We start from the raw sequence: 13614 nt of genomic DNA, 5'->3' as shown, positions 1-13614 counted from the left end.
TTGTTGCATTCATGACCCTCCTATGTGGGAGAACTTTTGATTTTACCTCCAATAAGTAATCAGTTGTGATTAGAGTAATTTATGAATTGATGATGAATCACATAAGTCAGTAATGAGCTACAGGTAGCGTGCAGAGTCCTGGTAATGTTCACCCACTTCCAACATTGCTTTCCCTTTGCCTTCACCCTGTGAATGCCTTCACTGGTCACAGCACACCAATAGTGGGTGGCATGGTGGGGCACCTCTGGTCACCTAGTCAACAGCTGTGTCATTGCTGCTTACCAACATGTAAAGGGCAAAGTGGCAGTGAGGTTGGCAAAGAGCAAACGCACTGGCAGGACCATCAAATTGGCTCCCACAGCGCATTCGTACCATGCTGGCCTTGCTGCCTCATCTCTTCCCCTTTGCCTTCCAGTAAGTAGCACTGATGTGACTGACCAATGATCAGGGGAGCAGGGGCACCTCACCACACCATCTGCTACTGTAGTACACAGTGTGTGAACGGATTTTAATTGAGAAACTTTTCAAAAACCACCATAGAAGAAGAACCATGGTCCTTTGTTACAAAAAGTTTTTTAAAAAGCTTAAACTGTGGAACATGGCATCACCAGCCAGCCACAATTCATAGTCCAAACATTGATTGCCTGACACATGTTGCCTGTAGTTAATTATGATACCAGTCTAGAACTTGACACTGAATTGACCTGAATAGGTTGTCTTTATTTACTGCAATCCTCAACAGCTTACTCTGATTAGTCATACGATTCTGATACATAGGTGTGTTTTTGGTGTGTGTGTCTTTTGAAGGTGATAGGCTTCTAAAAGAAGAGGTGAAATCCCACAGATGAGCTGGTCAGAAACAAGGAGCTCTTACTTGAAAAGAAAACTAGTTTATTAAATGGCCAGATTTGGTGAATCCAGTTTATTTTAAATCAAAGTACACTTTTAGAACCTTGACAGTTGACCTTCCATGGGTAAGAATGTTGAACTGTTTGGAGAATCATGGGCTCCTTTTAGTGGCTGATTGTATCCCTCCTCCTCATGCTCTGTGAAACTAAAACCCAACAGCATATTCAGATGTGGGCTGCTCTAGCATAGAGCACCTGGTCCATGTTTGTGGACATGGTGACAATGACCAAATAGTGTATAGTTAAGTTTGCTTTGCAAAGCTCAGACTGAACCTAGCAACTATCATGTGCTCTCTTTGCTAAATTCATACCCATGAGTAGCTCTGGATACTATTACGTTGGGCAAATCCAGGAATGCAGTTTTAACATGTGATTCAAGTACATGTGCAATGTATGTGCATCAAATATATACATTGCCAAGCTTTCTATGAGCATGAAGGGGAGGAAGGGAATCTCAGGTGACTAAGCAATGTAATGAAATGAGTTGTTGTTATCGCTGTTATTTTATTTTGCTTTGAAAGTTTTGTGGGTTTCTCAGCCACTGAGGAGGAAATCGTCTTCTAAGAAAGAAATGTGTTTGTAAGCCTGGCATTGATTTTATCTCTTGAAAGAAAAACTCTCTTCTCTCTTTCTCTCTCTTCCTCTCTTTGTTTTCCTTGCAAAATTCCCAGAGTTCAGCCACTATGGTTTAATGGCTCCCCTAACACTCTTTTGCAATTGTAAGCACTCAGGGGTTTCACTGAAAAGGGTGGCTGGATGCAGCTTCAGGACTAATTGTATCCTACAAAGTTATGTAATTATGCACCAACAGCTGAAGGGACACAATTTTAAGTCAACCTATTGTGACAGACACTGTGTAATGTCATACAATCAAATGCAATGTTTAGTATACATAAACCTCTTTGTCATTTTGTATTTATTTATACAGGTTTAAAAAAAAATAAAGCACACATTTAAAAAAATGTGTTTTTTGGTATATTTGTATTGGTTTATATCAATTTTATACAAAGAACTGTACAACTGTAGGAAATTGTTGCAGTCCCACTGGACAGTCCATTTAAGCACACATCAATGGGAATAAATAGGTTTATGCCCAAGAATAACATACAGCTTTTTCTGCTGTTCCGTCCCCCCAGCTTCATTCCTTTATTGGCCCATGTACCAAGTATGGATTTTCTAGCATGGATTTTTGCTGGCATCTCCATTCAGACTTTGGGAGGGGGGCAGATTTCATCTTCCCATCCCTCTGTCCCCTGTTGATTTTCAGGGTGTTTAGTCATTTAGAACATTTATTCAATACCTTTAAAAGCCAATCATTTTGGATTTTTAATACTGGAGGGGGGGCACTTTCAGAGTGAACGGGCTTCATGATTGCCAATCAGCACTATGTACAGCCAGCGATGAAGCTTTATTATCATAGTATGAGCCAACCAACATTTTACAGTCAGCTTCTCTGTATACAGGAAGGGATTTCTGCTTGATCTAACATAAACCAAGCTTGATTGAAGTTCTAGATGTTCATAGGCACTAGAGGTTCATAGCAGACTCATCTATAAGATGTGTAACATCTGAGCCAAGTTCTGGAATTTCAGCTCACCCAAAGGTTTCACCAGAAGTGGCGACACCAGATTGGCGCTGCCCACGCCATATCAGCCTTGCTGTCTCCTCACTCCTCCACCAAGGAGGCTAGCATTGAAATTCCATCCTACAGGCCCAGACACTTCTGAACTTAATTGTTCTGCCCTCGTAGCAATTCGTAATAATAATATTCAAGATATTCCCTGCCTTACAGGTACCTAAGATGCTGTTGTTTCTTGCTCCTGCCAAGTACCTGCTCTATGGTACACTATGGATGGAATTGTAGGTTTTGAAAGAAGCAAAAGACCATCAAGTTCAAAGCTTTGCCATTGTGCAGAGAAAACCATCTATCCAATTCAGCCCTGTCCCAAGCAACCTTTTCAATGGAAGATGAAGTATAATAGAAGCTGGACACAGCTGCTTCAGATACAAATGTGATCCAAAGCCACACGCTGCAAGGTACGATTGTGCTTTTTGTGTGTGTGTTTACCATCAACTAGACCTACAAATAAATTCCAAACATTATGTTCAGATCATAAGTGTAAGCAAAACCCATGCCACTCAAATCTTTTTTCTAGAGGCACTGAATGTCTAGAGAAATGGGAAGAATTCTGAAGAGCATATATGTGGAAATTTACTGGCCCAGAGAAACCTCTCTTCAGCAGTACTTCTTTCTGAAATTGCTTCTCCTTGACAATTCTCTGGGGGGGGGTGTGGTCTGGGAAGAGTCATCCTGACCTGTAAGCAATGATACCCCTCAAATCTAAGGAAGGTTTCTCTGAAAATCCAAGCTCAAAGCTGAAAATATATGTCTTTCCTCCACTCACATTTCACTTGGTGTGCAGCACTAAAGCCACATGTTTTTACTGGGTTGATTGATCTGTTAATATTTGGGGACTGGGGAATTCTCTCTCAGAATTTAATGTTTATAATCATGGAACTTTCTTCCAGCCAACCCATTCAATGTTTCCTTGATATGTCCAACTGGCATGGTTTTCAGGAAGTCTATTAGAAGACAAAGGTAAGAACTGGCTTCTTAAATCAGATCATAATTATACAATTGGATAAGAACAATTGGGCAATATTTTTTTTTTTAAGTGGGGAGGGAAGACATCCTGAAGAGATGAATTATGATACCTATTTTTAATATGGAACTTTTGTTCTGGCACACCAAGATAGAAAGCAAAAAAAACAGGAGATCTGGGTTATTTATTTGGTTCTTAAAAGTTAATTCAGCACACTTCTTTCTTGTGGGCTTATGAAAGTCCTCTCTGCGGGCACAAAATGGTTTGAGGGAGAATTTTAGGATTTGTGCGGATGGACCTAAGAAACAGCTGCTGTAGCAGCATGGTCTCTACCAGCCCTTGCTGATTTGTAGGACAAAATCTGCATGAGGTTAATGCATTTCTAGGCTGTTAAACCTCCTACCTATGCCTTCTATGCTATCAAAAATTAAGTGATAACCATGTTTTGGTCTATCACAATGCTCTCAGAAAAGATGGATATGTGAGTGTTCTTAATGCAAACATGCATAGCAGAAAAACCTATCGGGCAGTGCCACATCCCAAGATGTTGGACTATACTTCTCACCCTCCCGGACCATTGGCATGCTGGCTAGGGAGGATGGGAGCTGGAGTCCAGCAACCTCTGGAGGACCACAGGCTCTCCATTCCTGTCTTGGACATGTGGGGAACAGTTCCAAGCTCACTTACAGGAGGAAGGTAGCAATGTCTCCCCTTGCCCAGTTTTCTGCTGAAGCATCCCTATGGCATTAGAATTTGCATTTCTCAGAGGCAACAGGGACTTCTTTTCAGAAAGTGCAACATGCATAAATTGTATCTTAAGAATTACCAATCAGTGTCAACAGTGACCATGTCTCTGACACAAATCATAACAACCTGTTATTCTGACAGGCATTTGTCTTTTAAAAGGAGGAAAGCATTGAAAGAGCAACATAATCGGAGCGGTGTTTCCAGCTACCCCACCCTTTGCTTTTGGGAGCCTTATAAGAAGCTGCTGCAGGAGAGAGACGGTGAGCAACATCATGGGTGGGTGCTTCTAGGGCTAAGGTAAAACTGTAACGTCCCCTTGTTATTTTTGCTATTGGGTGCTGTATGGTGTTTAAATAATCTTGGTATATTCATAGTATTGAAATGTGACTTTTTGTATGTTGTTATATTTTTATTTTTCTGTGTAATTATGAATTTTTTACTATGTTATTATTTCATTATGTTATTACAAAATTGTTCTTCTGGTGTTTCTTTGTTGTAAGCTGCTTTGAGCATGATTCATTTTGTGGAACAGCGGCATACAAATGAAATGAATGAATGAACTGAAAGACGACACGAATATCTGTGAAATGGAGACCCTTGATATTGCCAGTCATTCATCAACAAGTAATTTTTATGACATTACCAAAGGGATTTAAGGGCTCTAAATACAAACTGAGCAGCAAACCGAATACACATTTTTCCCCTGCCTTATAAAATTCCCTCCATGTTGCCGCTTTCTGCTGCTGCAATATTAGTAGCAGAATCCAGCAACAGCCTATCTGTATTTTTCGGGAGACTGTCAGAATGGGAAGAGATTGGAGGTCAGTGTCAGGAGTATATGAGATTGGAAGAGTGCTGCATTTTGCAAGCCTTTTCTGATGGTAGCATTCTCTCGGTTTCTGTCAATGCGGAGTTCTGCAGTGTATTTTAATAAGCAGTGCTTATCCTCTACTGCAGGCTTGTCGTGTGCATGTGATACGCCAGCCATTTACTCTCACCCACTGGGTGCCTGATAAGCACACATTTGTGATGGCTGCAAATCATCAAGCACATGGGAGCTCCCCTTCTGACAAACAACAAGAATGAAAGCATCTGTTTTCCTCCTTCGGGGATGCTTAACAGATAACATATAAATAAAGTCCTCTTTTATTTCTTTTTGATACAATTCTGTAGCTTTACACTCACATTCTTGAGGAAAGCCCAGAACAGGGTGCACAGGGACGCAGAGGGAGAGGAGAGGGAGGCAAAGTTCTGTTGCGCAAGCAGAAATCCTCGCACCAGCAGAAGCACTTAGCTGGATATCATCCGTTGAAACCAATGGACTTAACTTACTTAAGTTCATTGAATGCAGTTAGTCTACTCTGAATATGATTAAGGTTGCATATCACCCAATAATAATAAAACAGTAAAAAAAAAATACAACAAGAGTCACATACGTTTTTTAAAAAAACTCTGTCAGGTAAGATGTCTGCCTGAGTAACAAAGATATAATAATAAAACCCAAGAGCATAGGTACAAAAAAAATTTCAGTGCAACCTCTGTGAAGACTCTAACATGCTTCCCAGCTAGTATTGCCTTGGCCACCTGCCATTAATAAATGGAGAAGAGCTTCCCTAAATGGATCTTATGGAGTAGATAGGCTGGTCTGGAAGGAGAAGCTCCTAAAGAGCTGAGGTCATTGTTCTTGGCACAAACTTTCATATTTTGGGGGGCTTTATAGCAAAAGCCTAACGTTAATCAACAACAGAATACACACACACACAAAAGAATTTCTCCACGTTTAGCCAGTTCATAATCTGATCTTCACACCTTCATATTTCATGTATCATTGATAGTTGGGGTACAGCAACAATGATTACAACCATAATTCTGTTGTTATCTATATAACTAAGCAGGTTGATGAGTTCCACCCAGCTATGCAGACTGAATGTGCACCTTGTCAATTTGGCAGTCAGCATCAGTTTCCCACTGACAGGTGACTTCTAGTTTGAGACTAACTGTTTCCATTAGAAAATAACTAGGGCCAAAATCCAATGCATATCTAATGCCATTGAAACCAACACACCGAACTCTGCGTAGATTGCCTGGATTGTGGCATAATATAATATTTAGAAAAATACAGTTCAAAGAAGAAGAAGAATTGTTCACTGGATGGATGTGCATTAGCAATAGTTTCTCTCATGTCTTCCATGCAAGCAAATCTGTGAGTTTATAATAAATTCCATCAGAGCCGAACAAATAATTCATTCTGAATAATTCATCTGATGAGTTTATCCCTTTTTCCTTTGTAAAATATCTACAAGCAGATCTGTTTCCCCCAATTGTATTTATTGCTCCAAATTAGTCATCTTTTTCTGATTCCAGAAAACATATTACAATTTAATTGTAATTATTCTCTGCAAGCTTTCTGTATTCATTTGGCATAAACATCCATTACAGTGCAAAGGATTTGAGTCAAACTTTGGCAATCATATGAATTTGGGCTACCAAGTTCAGCAGCTATTTAAATCAATGTTGGGTGGGGAGAGAAATCAACCAACTATTTGGAAATTTTAATTTACTGTTGTTGAGAACTGCCAGCCAAGACTGAGAATATCCCAGTCCTAAACACATCCCAGCTATGACTCAAAGAACTGCTCTTGGATCTGGATCCATAATCACCTGTACTTCTTTGATCTTGACCCAGACTCACCCCTGCCAAGGGGAAATGCACCAATCTCCCCTGTGGTGAGATAAATCACCTGTCTAGCAATTCATCTCCTTGCAGGGCAAATGCATCAACTCCCAATTTACACAAGAGATGGAGGAGAGCTTTGTTTGATCCATATTTTTACGTGAACCAACCTAATTCACATCGTTAGGACAAATACATGGATTAGAATTAAAGGATCAAAAATCCTTTAGGTTTTGCACTTCTTCAGATTCGTAAGGCAGTTCTCGGCTCAAAGAACATACTAAAATGCGTTAAAAATATGGGCAGTTGGGTCAAAATGTGTTGGGAAATGCATATATTGAGATAAAATTCATACTTAAATAATACACATAATTTTAATGTGGACATTTTATTTTTAAAAAGTAGGTTAATACAGAAATGGCCTAGAATTAAATTAGAAATTGGCAGAGACCAGACCATTCATGCCTACATTGGTTCATATAAACCCATGAAATTTCATTGATTGATTGATGAGGCTGTTTGTATCCCACCTTGCAACCTAGGATCTCTGGGCAATTCACAATAAAATCACTAAAAAAAAATGTATCATATTCCACTGATTTTTCCCCCTAGAAAAAATACAATTAAAAAAACATATCAGTATCAGTGGTACAAATATCCAAAGACCTGAAGCAAAAGCCAGATTTGTACCTGGCATCAGAACACCAGTACTATTGATACTAACAACAACAACAAAAATTGTTGGGGGATTAGTGAAGATGGCTATTCGTTTTCCTTATTTTAAAAGGAAAATAAATAAATAAATAAATAAATAAGAACCCTATTATGGCCTACTGAAATATTTTAAATTTCAGTAGGCCATAATAGGGTTCTTATTTATTTATTTATTTATTCATTTATTTATTTATTATTTGAAATATAAATACATACATGCATAAATAAATAAATAAATAAATAAGAACCCTATTATGGCCTACTGAAATTTAAAATATTTCAGTAGGCCATAATAGGGTTCTTATTTTATTTATTTATGCATGCATGCATGCATGCATGCATGTATGTATTTATATTTCAAATAATTTTTTATGCCTCTTTTATATGGAAGACACATATTTCTCTCAAAGTGGTTTACGACTTAAAATATCAAATATGGCATTACAAAGTATCAAAATAGTACATTGCAGATGAAAGTCAGATACAAAATACACATGCAAAGCACCATAATTAAAAAGAAAACAAAATACAGTGGTACCTCGGGTTACATACGCTTCAGGTTACATATGCTTCAGGTTACATACGCTTCAGGTTACAGACTCTGCTAACCCAGAAATAGTACCTCGGGTTAAGAATTTTGCTTCAGGATGAGAACAGAAATCGTGCACCGGCGGCATGGCGGCAGCAGGAGGCCCCATTAGCTAAAGTGGTGCTTCAGGTTAAGAACAGTTTCAGGTTAAGAACGGACCTCCAGAACGAATTAAGTTCTTAACCCGAGGTACCACTGTATTCTCTTAAGTGTAAAAAGCACGATCGATAAAACTCATATGCAAAAATACAATAAAACTCCACAACATCATTAGCAACTAATCAAATTAACTGAAATAGAAGTTGCACCCACACTTTCTCTTTCCCCCCATAACCATTCCCAAATACAGCCTTAGCAGTTCTCCACGTGCAAAGCATTCCCACCAAACATACAGGTAACCCTCAGCCAACATGGTGTTCCAAATGGGGAATAGTTTTCCATTTTTGACATTTGTATACAGAAACTTACCTGTACATAGGAGCTTACCTATGTTCCTAACAGAGCATGGTTCCCCTTTTAAATTTTTGTAAACAGAAACTTACATGATCTTGCTCCTCCATTAACTCACGTCTCTCTTTGGCACAGGAGAATTAACAGCAGACAGTCTGCGGGTGTGCAAGGAACACTCAACACAACTGCACTGTAAGTTTCCTCTCAAATGCTTTTATTCTTTCATGTTATTCTATAACTTGCCACTTTACTGCAGTTTTTTCGGTGTATTCATTGCACATGGTTTGATTTGTATATGCGCCCTTCATAAAATAACAAAAATACACATTTTATGTAAATATATATGATGACAGTCCTCTGGAAGCCTTGCAATTTTATTTATTTAGATATTTCTATACAACCCTTCACCATATGGTCACAGGGAGGACGTGTCTAACATATTAAAACACACCTATACTTTCCCTGCCCCTAATTCCAGTTAAAACATCAGTACAAAGTAAACACAGCATAAAATAAAATAATAGCTTAAGACAGCAACAGGTGCAATACAAACTGAGCTCCACATACTATCCCTCCGCACTTCCTGGCAGAATAGTTATATCTTCCCACTATTCCTAAAGGATTGTAACGCTGAAGTGAGAGCCAGTGTGGTGTAGTGGTTAAGAGCGGTAGTCACGTAATCTGGGAAACCGGGTTTGATTCCCCGCTCCTCCACTTGCAGCTGCTGGGTGACCTTGGGCCAGTCACACTTCTCTGCAGTCTCTCAGCCCCACTCACCTCACAGAGTGTTTGTTGTGGGGGAGGAAGGGAAAGGAGAATGTTAGCCGCTTTGAGACTCCTGAAGGGGAGTGAAAGGCGGGATATCAAATCCAAATCCAAACCTATGTAGAGCAATTGTCCCAAAGTTTCAAAGCCACCACTGAAAGGTGCTAATACGGCTTTTACAGTCCTCTGTACAGTAGGACACATGGTCTCCTAAGCAGACACCTTCTCCTGAACAGGATGGGTTTTTTAAAAGGAAGCAGGACCCTTCAAATACAGACACTGCAGAATCAGAGCCCATTTGGCTTCACATCATGGCTAATTCAGCCCTTCACAGGACAATTCACTGAGCATACAAACAAAATTTAGACAAAGTTTGGCATAACGATACTGAATTAACCAAAGGCCATTACAAAGCCTTTTGTGACTGACACACAAGCAAGCAGTTTTAGTTATGTGTCTTGGCCATTGTAGTGTGCTTTGGTTTTTCACTGTAAAATAAGGCCTAGTTCACAGGGAATTGTAAATAGGAATTATAATTAATGTTTGAGAAGTGCTTCGAAATCTTAGATGAAAAGTGCTAAACCTGAATAAAATATGAAGCAATTCTACGAGCTTTTTAAAATGCACAGCGTATTTCCCCCCAAGAGGACAATAAAAACTAGTTTGATTTAGGTCCTTTTGGAAATAGCTATTTACACAGAATAGTTGATCATCCTGGGCTAAGAATTGTGATATGGAAGATTATAAGAAAAAAAGAACCGTCAGATCCTCTGGGTCTGTTTCAGCTGCCGTGGCACAAACAGAGGGTGGTTTTCCCCACCCGCAAGGCTGTGGCTGAAGCAGCAATACAAAACATGGCAGGCAACCCAAGGGAAACCTATTTATTATTTTTTTAAAAAAGAAAATGCTACTTCCAGAGGCAACCCCAGCTAACATAAGGCAAGATGAAGCAGCATTCAGAGCTGGCAGACTATGAGTATCATTTAGGGCAGCACCATCAAACGTAGACACCAACTCTGGGCTTGTCTACACTTCCACTTGTCCCGTCTGTAGAAAGAAAGCATGGGTCTGAGTGGCTTTCTAGGCACACTTCCAAGTGGTTTTGCCTTTGCCCCACAGTTTTCCCCTGAAGAAACTTGCTCTTTAGCACTAAGTCGGAGTAAATGTCAATCCAGAAAAAAGACGGGTTTTCCAGGGGGGAAAGGCAGGGCAAGCAGAGGTGTGGATTAGCCATCTGACTCGGGAAGCACAATCGACTGTCATATTCTCATGCAAGCCACCCCACTGAAAATAACACAAGCAAAGCTGAGGGAAAAGTGCTTGCATATTTTCCTTTCACTTCAGTTAGGCCTGTGTGGGACACCTTCCCAGAGGTTTATGGTCCTTTGGTGTCAAAAAGGTCACTAATTTAGGCCTAGTTGACAAAATTGGGAGGTTTTACTTGTAGTAACCTGCTCTGGCTACACCAATTGAACTCAGCCCAGGGAGCCTTGAAGCTCCTTAGCCAGGGAGCACTCTCCAGTGGTGACTGGTGATACTTTGCTGCAAAATTCCTACCCTGCAGTGCTAGGGCTTTAAATAGTCTTGCTGTACCATCAATTTGATCACTAATTCCTTGAACTTGTCAGAGTGCATTCTATGGAATATTTTCTTGGGGGGAAATGTAGCTGTCCCAGGAAAATATCACCCTTGAAAGATGGCTAGACCCCATTGCCTAGAACAGTTCAACTGGCCTTTTACAAGGAAGAGGCAGTGCTGCCAGTCTCTCAGGTGCCACCTTGCTGCCATGTTTACATTTGTCTCAGGGCAGCACAAACCTCAAGGGAGCAACAGCCGCTGTGTGCAAGGGGAAAGGCATGGTCTGAGGTCAAGCTTGAGGGCTGCCCTAGGGTAAAATGGATGACTGCCTGCAGCTGAGCTATGATTCTACTGCTACTGCGGTAAGCCATGCTGGCCTCATTAAAAACAATGGCTTGTATCCAACATTAGTCATACACAAAGAAGAACCACTGAAATTTAAAGATGTGACTAGCTTAGGTCCTGTAATGCAGGTGGGTCTACTGTGAGTAGAACTGTCGGGCACAATCCAATGGGTTTAATTAATCTCTACTATGTGTTGAGTTCAGCAGTGAGCAGCGAAGTGGTTCACTAGCAAAATTGCCAGTCACTACTGAGTCCCTTGGACTTGCCGATCAAAAGGTTGGCGGTTCAAATCCCATTGCTCGGTCCCTGCTCCTGCCAACATAGCAGTTCGAAAGCACATCAAAGTGCAAGTAGATAAATAGGTATCACTCAGGTGGGAAGGTAAACGGTGTTTCCGTGTGCTGCTCTGGTTCGCCAGAAGTGGCTTAGTCATGCTGGCCACATTACCTGGAAGCTGTACGCTGGCTCCCTCGGCCAGTAAAGCAAGATGAGCACCGCAACCCCAAAGTCATCCGTGACTGGACCTAACAGTCAGGGGTCCCTTTACTTTTATCTTTACTATGAAGCAACCAAGGACAGAAAAGAGCACCAACTCACTCCTTCATACAAGTACAAGGGTGCTGACTGGCTAGCTCCCCTGGCTCAGGCACAGGCTGTTAACATCCACAGGGGCAACTATCCAGTCAACAAATAGACACCTGTATGCAGTGCCTCTTGCCTCTAGGGCTACCTCCCAATATGTGAAGAAATTACCCTCCCTCTTGATCACCACAGAGAATGCTCTGGCAGGCCACCTCAGCAGTAACCACCAGCTGGAATGTGACTGTTGTATTTTCTCAGTACAATTAAAATTCCTGACATGCTTCTGTAGGTGTGCTGCGAGTTAATTATATTCAAACCTAAATGCAACTGAGACAGAGTAGGGTTCTCTCACCACCGCCCCTGCCATACACACATCAATAAAAAAATAATGTTTGAGAGTTAATTCATAGGTAACATGGATTTCACTGAGGGCTCAGGTCTGTCTGATCCATTCACCCATGCAATAAAAGCATTTAGAAGTAACAGGGATGATGCTGTTGTTAGCAGCCAATATGCTCTTTGCTGTGCAGTTTTAACAAAATCACCTTACCCTGAATAAGACTGATGAGTAATTTGGGATGGCTCTGCACCTAAAGAGGCATTACATGGTTTTATATTTGCTTAGTCATTTTGCCCTTCATTTCTCATTTAAGGACTTGCTTTAGTCTCTTGTAAAACCAGGAAGGAAAATGTATGAAAAGAAGCTGACACATTCTACAATGCTTGTTTTTTTCTTAACTGCTAGAAAAGCAGCGCTCAAACCCGGTCATTCTGAATAGTCATTTAAAATATTACAACCTTGATCACCAACAGCAGAGTTGGGTAACCTGTGCCTTTTCAAATGATGGACTGCAACAGCCTTTTCCAGCCTATTGCCCTCAGACACCGCTGAACTCCAGCTCCCATTAGTCCAAGCTGGTAATGCAAAGAATAAGTGATGATAGGATTGAAGTCCAATAATATCTGAAAGCCACCAGGCTGGGAAAGGCTGAAAGCTCCTCTCCCAAGTAGAACATGTGGTGACAATCAGCACATGTATACTCCTGCCAGGCAGCAGATCCACTACGCCTACAGAGAATCCTGGGTTCTCAGCACCCTTAATAAACTACATTTCCCAGGATTCATTGGGGGAAGCCATGACTCTTAAAGTGGTAAAAGGGTGCTTTATAAATGTATGGTGTAGGTGTGACCCAAGAGTAAGAGGAAGGACAACTCACACTACCGCTCCTCATCACTTGTTCAGAACAGGCTGGCCCAATCATTAGGCAGAGTGAGATGGCCATCTCTAGCAGCTGTTTTGGGGTGTCATGAAAGGGCAGCAAATTATTAGTTATTTAATTTGCCATTTTTGTCTTTTGCTCCCAGAGAAGGATTTTCTGTCCGAGGTGCCATCATAGCCAGGCACACTTAAATACCATGCACCTTGGCTTGAGGAAGGGGAACGCCATGTGTGGCTCCACCTCGAACAGCAACATTTCTTAGGAGCAAGCAATGGTATTCTCAACGACACCCTCTTGTCACCTTCATTAAAATTAATAAGGCTCTAGGGGCTTATTTTAGAGATCACAATGGTCACACAGAGCACAGAATATTTAGCTGTAGCAAAAAGAAATGTAAAAAGTAATAATTTATCAGAAGACAACTGACTGGTGTTCAAGA

At 40.7% G+C, this 13614-nt stretch overlaps 1 long non-coding RNA gene across 2 annotated transcripts in view; it reads left to right on the top strand.

Moving 5' to 3' along the window:
* The first annotated feature begins 2427 nt into the window (after positions 1–2427).
* LOC309531228 overlaps positions 2428–13614 on the top strand; it is a 28470-nt gene continuing 17283 nt past the window's right edge. The window contains exons 1-4 of one of the 2 annotated variants that reach the window (XR_014219148.1): positions 2428–2945; positions 3438–3507; positions 4400–4518; positions 8821–8877. This is a non-coding gene — a long non-coding RNA (uncharacterized lncRNA). Of the gene's footprint in view, positions 2946–3437; positions 3508–4399; positions 4556–8820; positions 8878–13614 lie in introns of both variants that reach the window. The other variant, XR_014219149.1, reaches the window with a different exon arrangement.

The sequence above is a fragment of the Podarcis vaucheri genome (assembly GCF_965113315.1).
Source record: "Podarcis vaucheri genome assembly, chromosome: 4".
Classification (NCBI taxonomy): domain Eukaryota; kingdom Metazoa; phylum Chordata; class Lepidosauria; order Squamata; family Lacertidae; genus Podarcis; species Podarcis vaucheri.
Note: the sequence above shows the minus strand (reverse complement) of the source record. Positions and strands in the feature narration are given on the sequence as shown.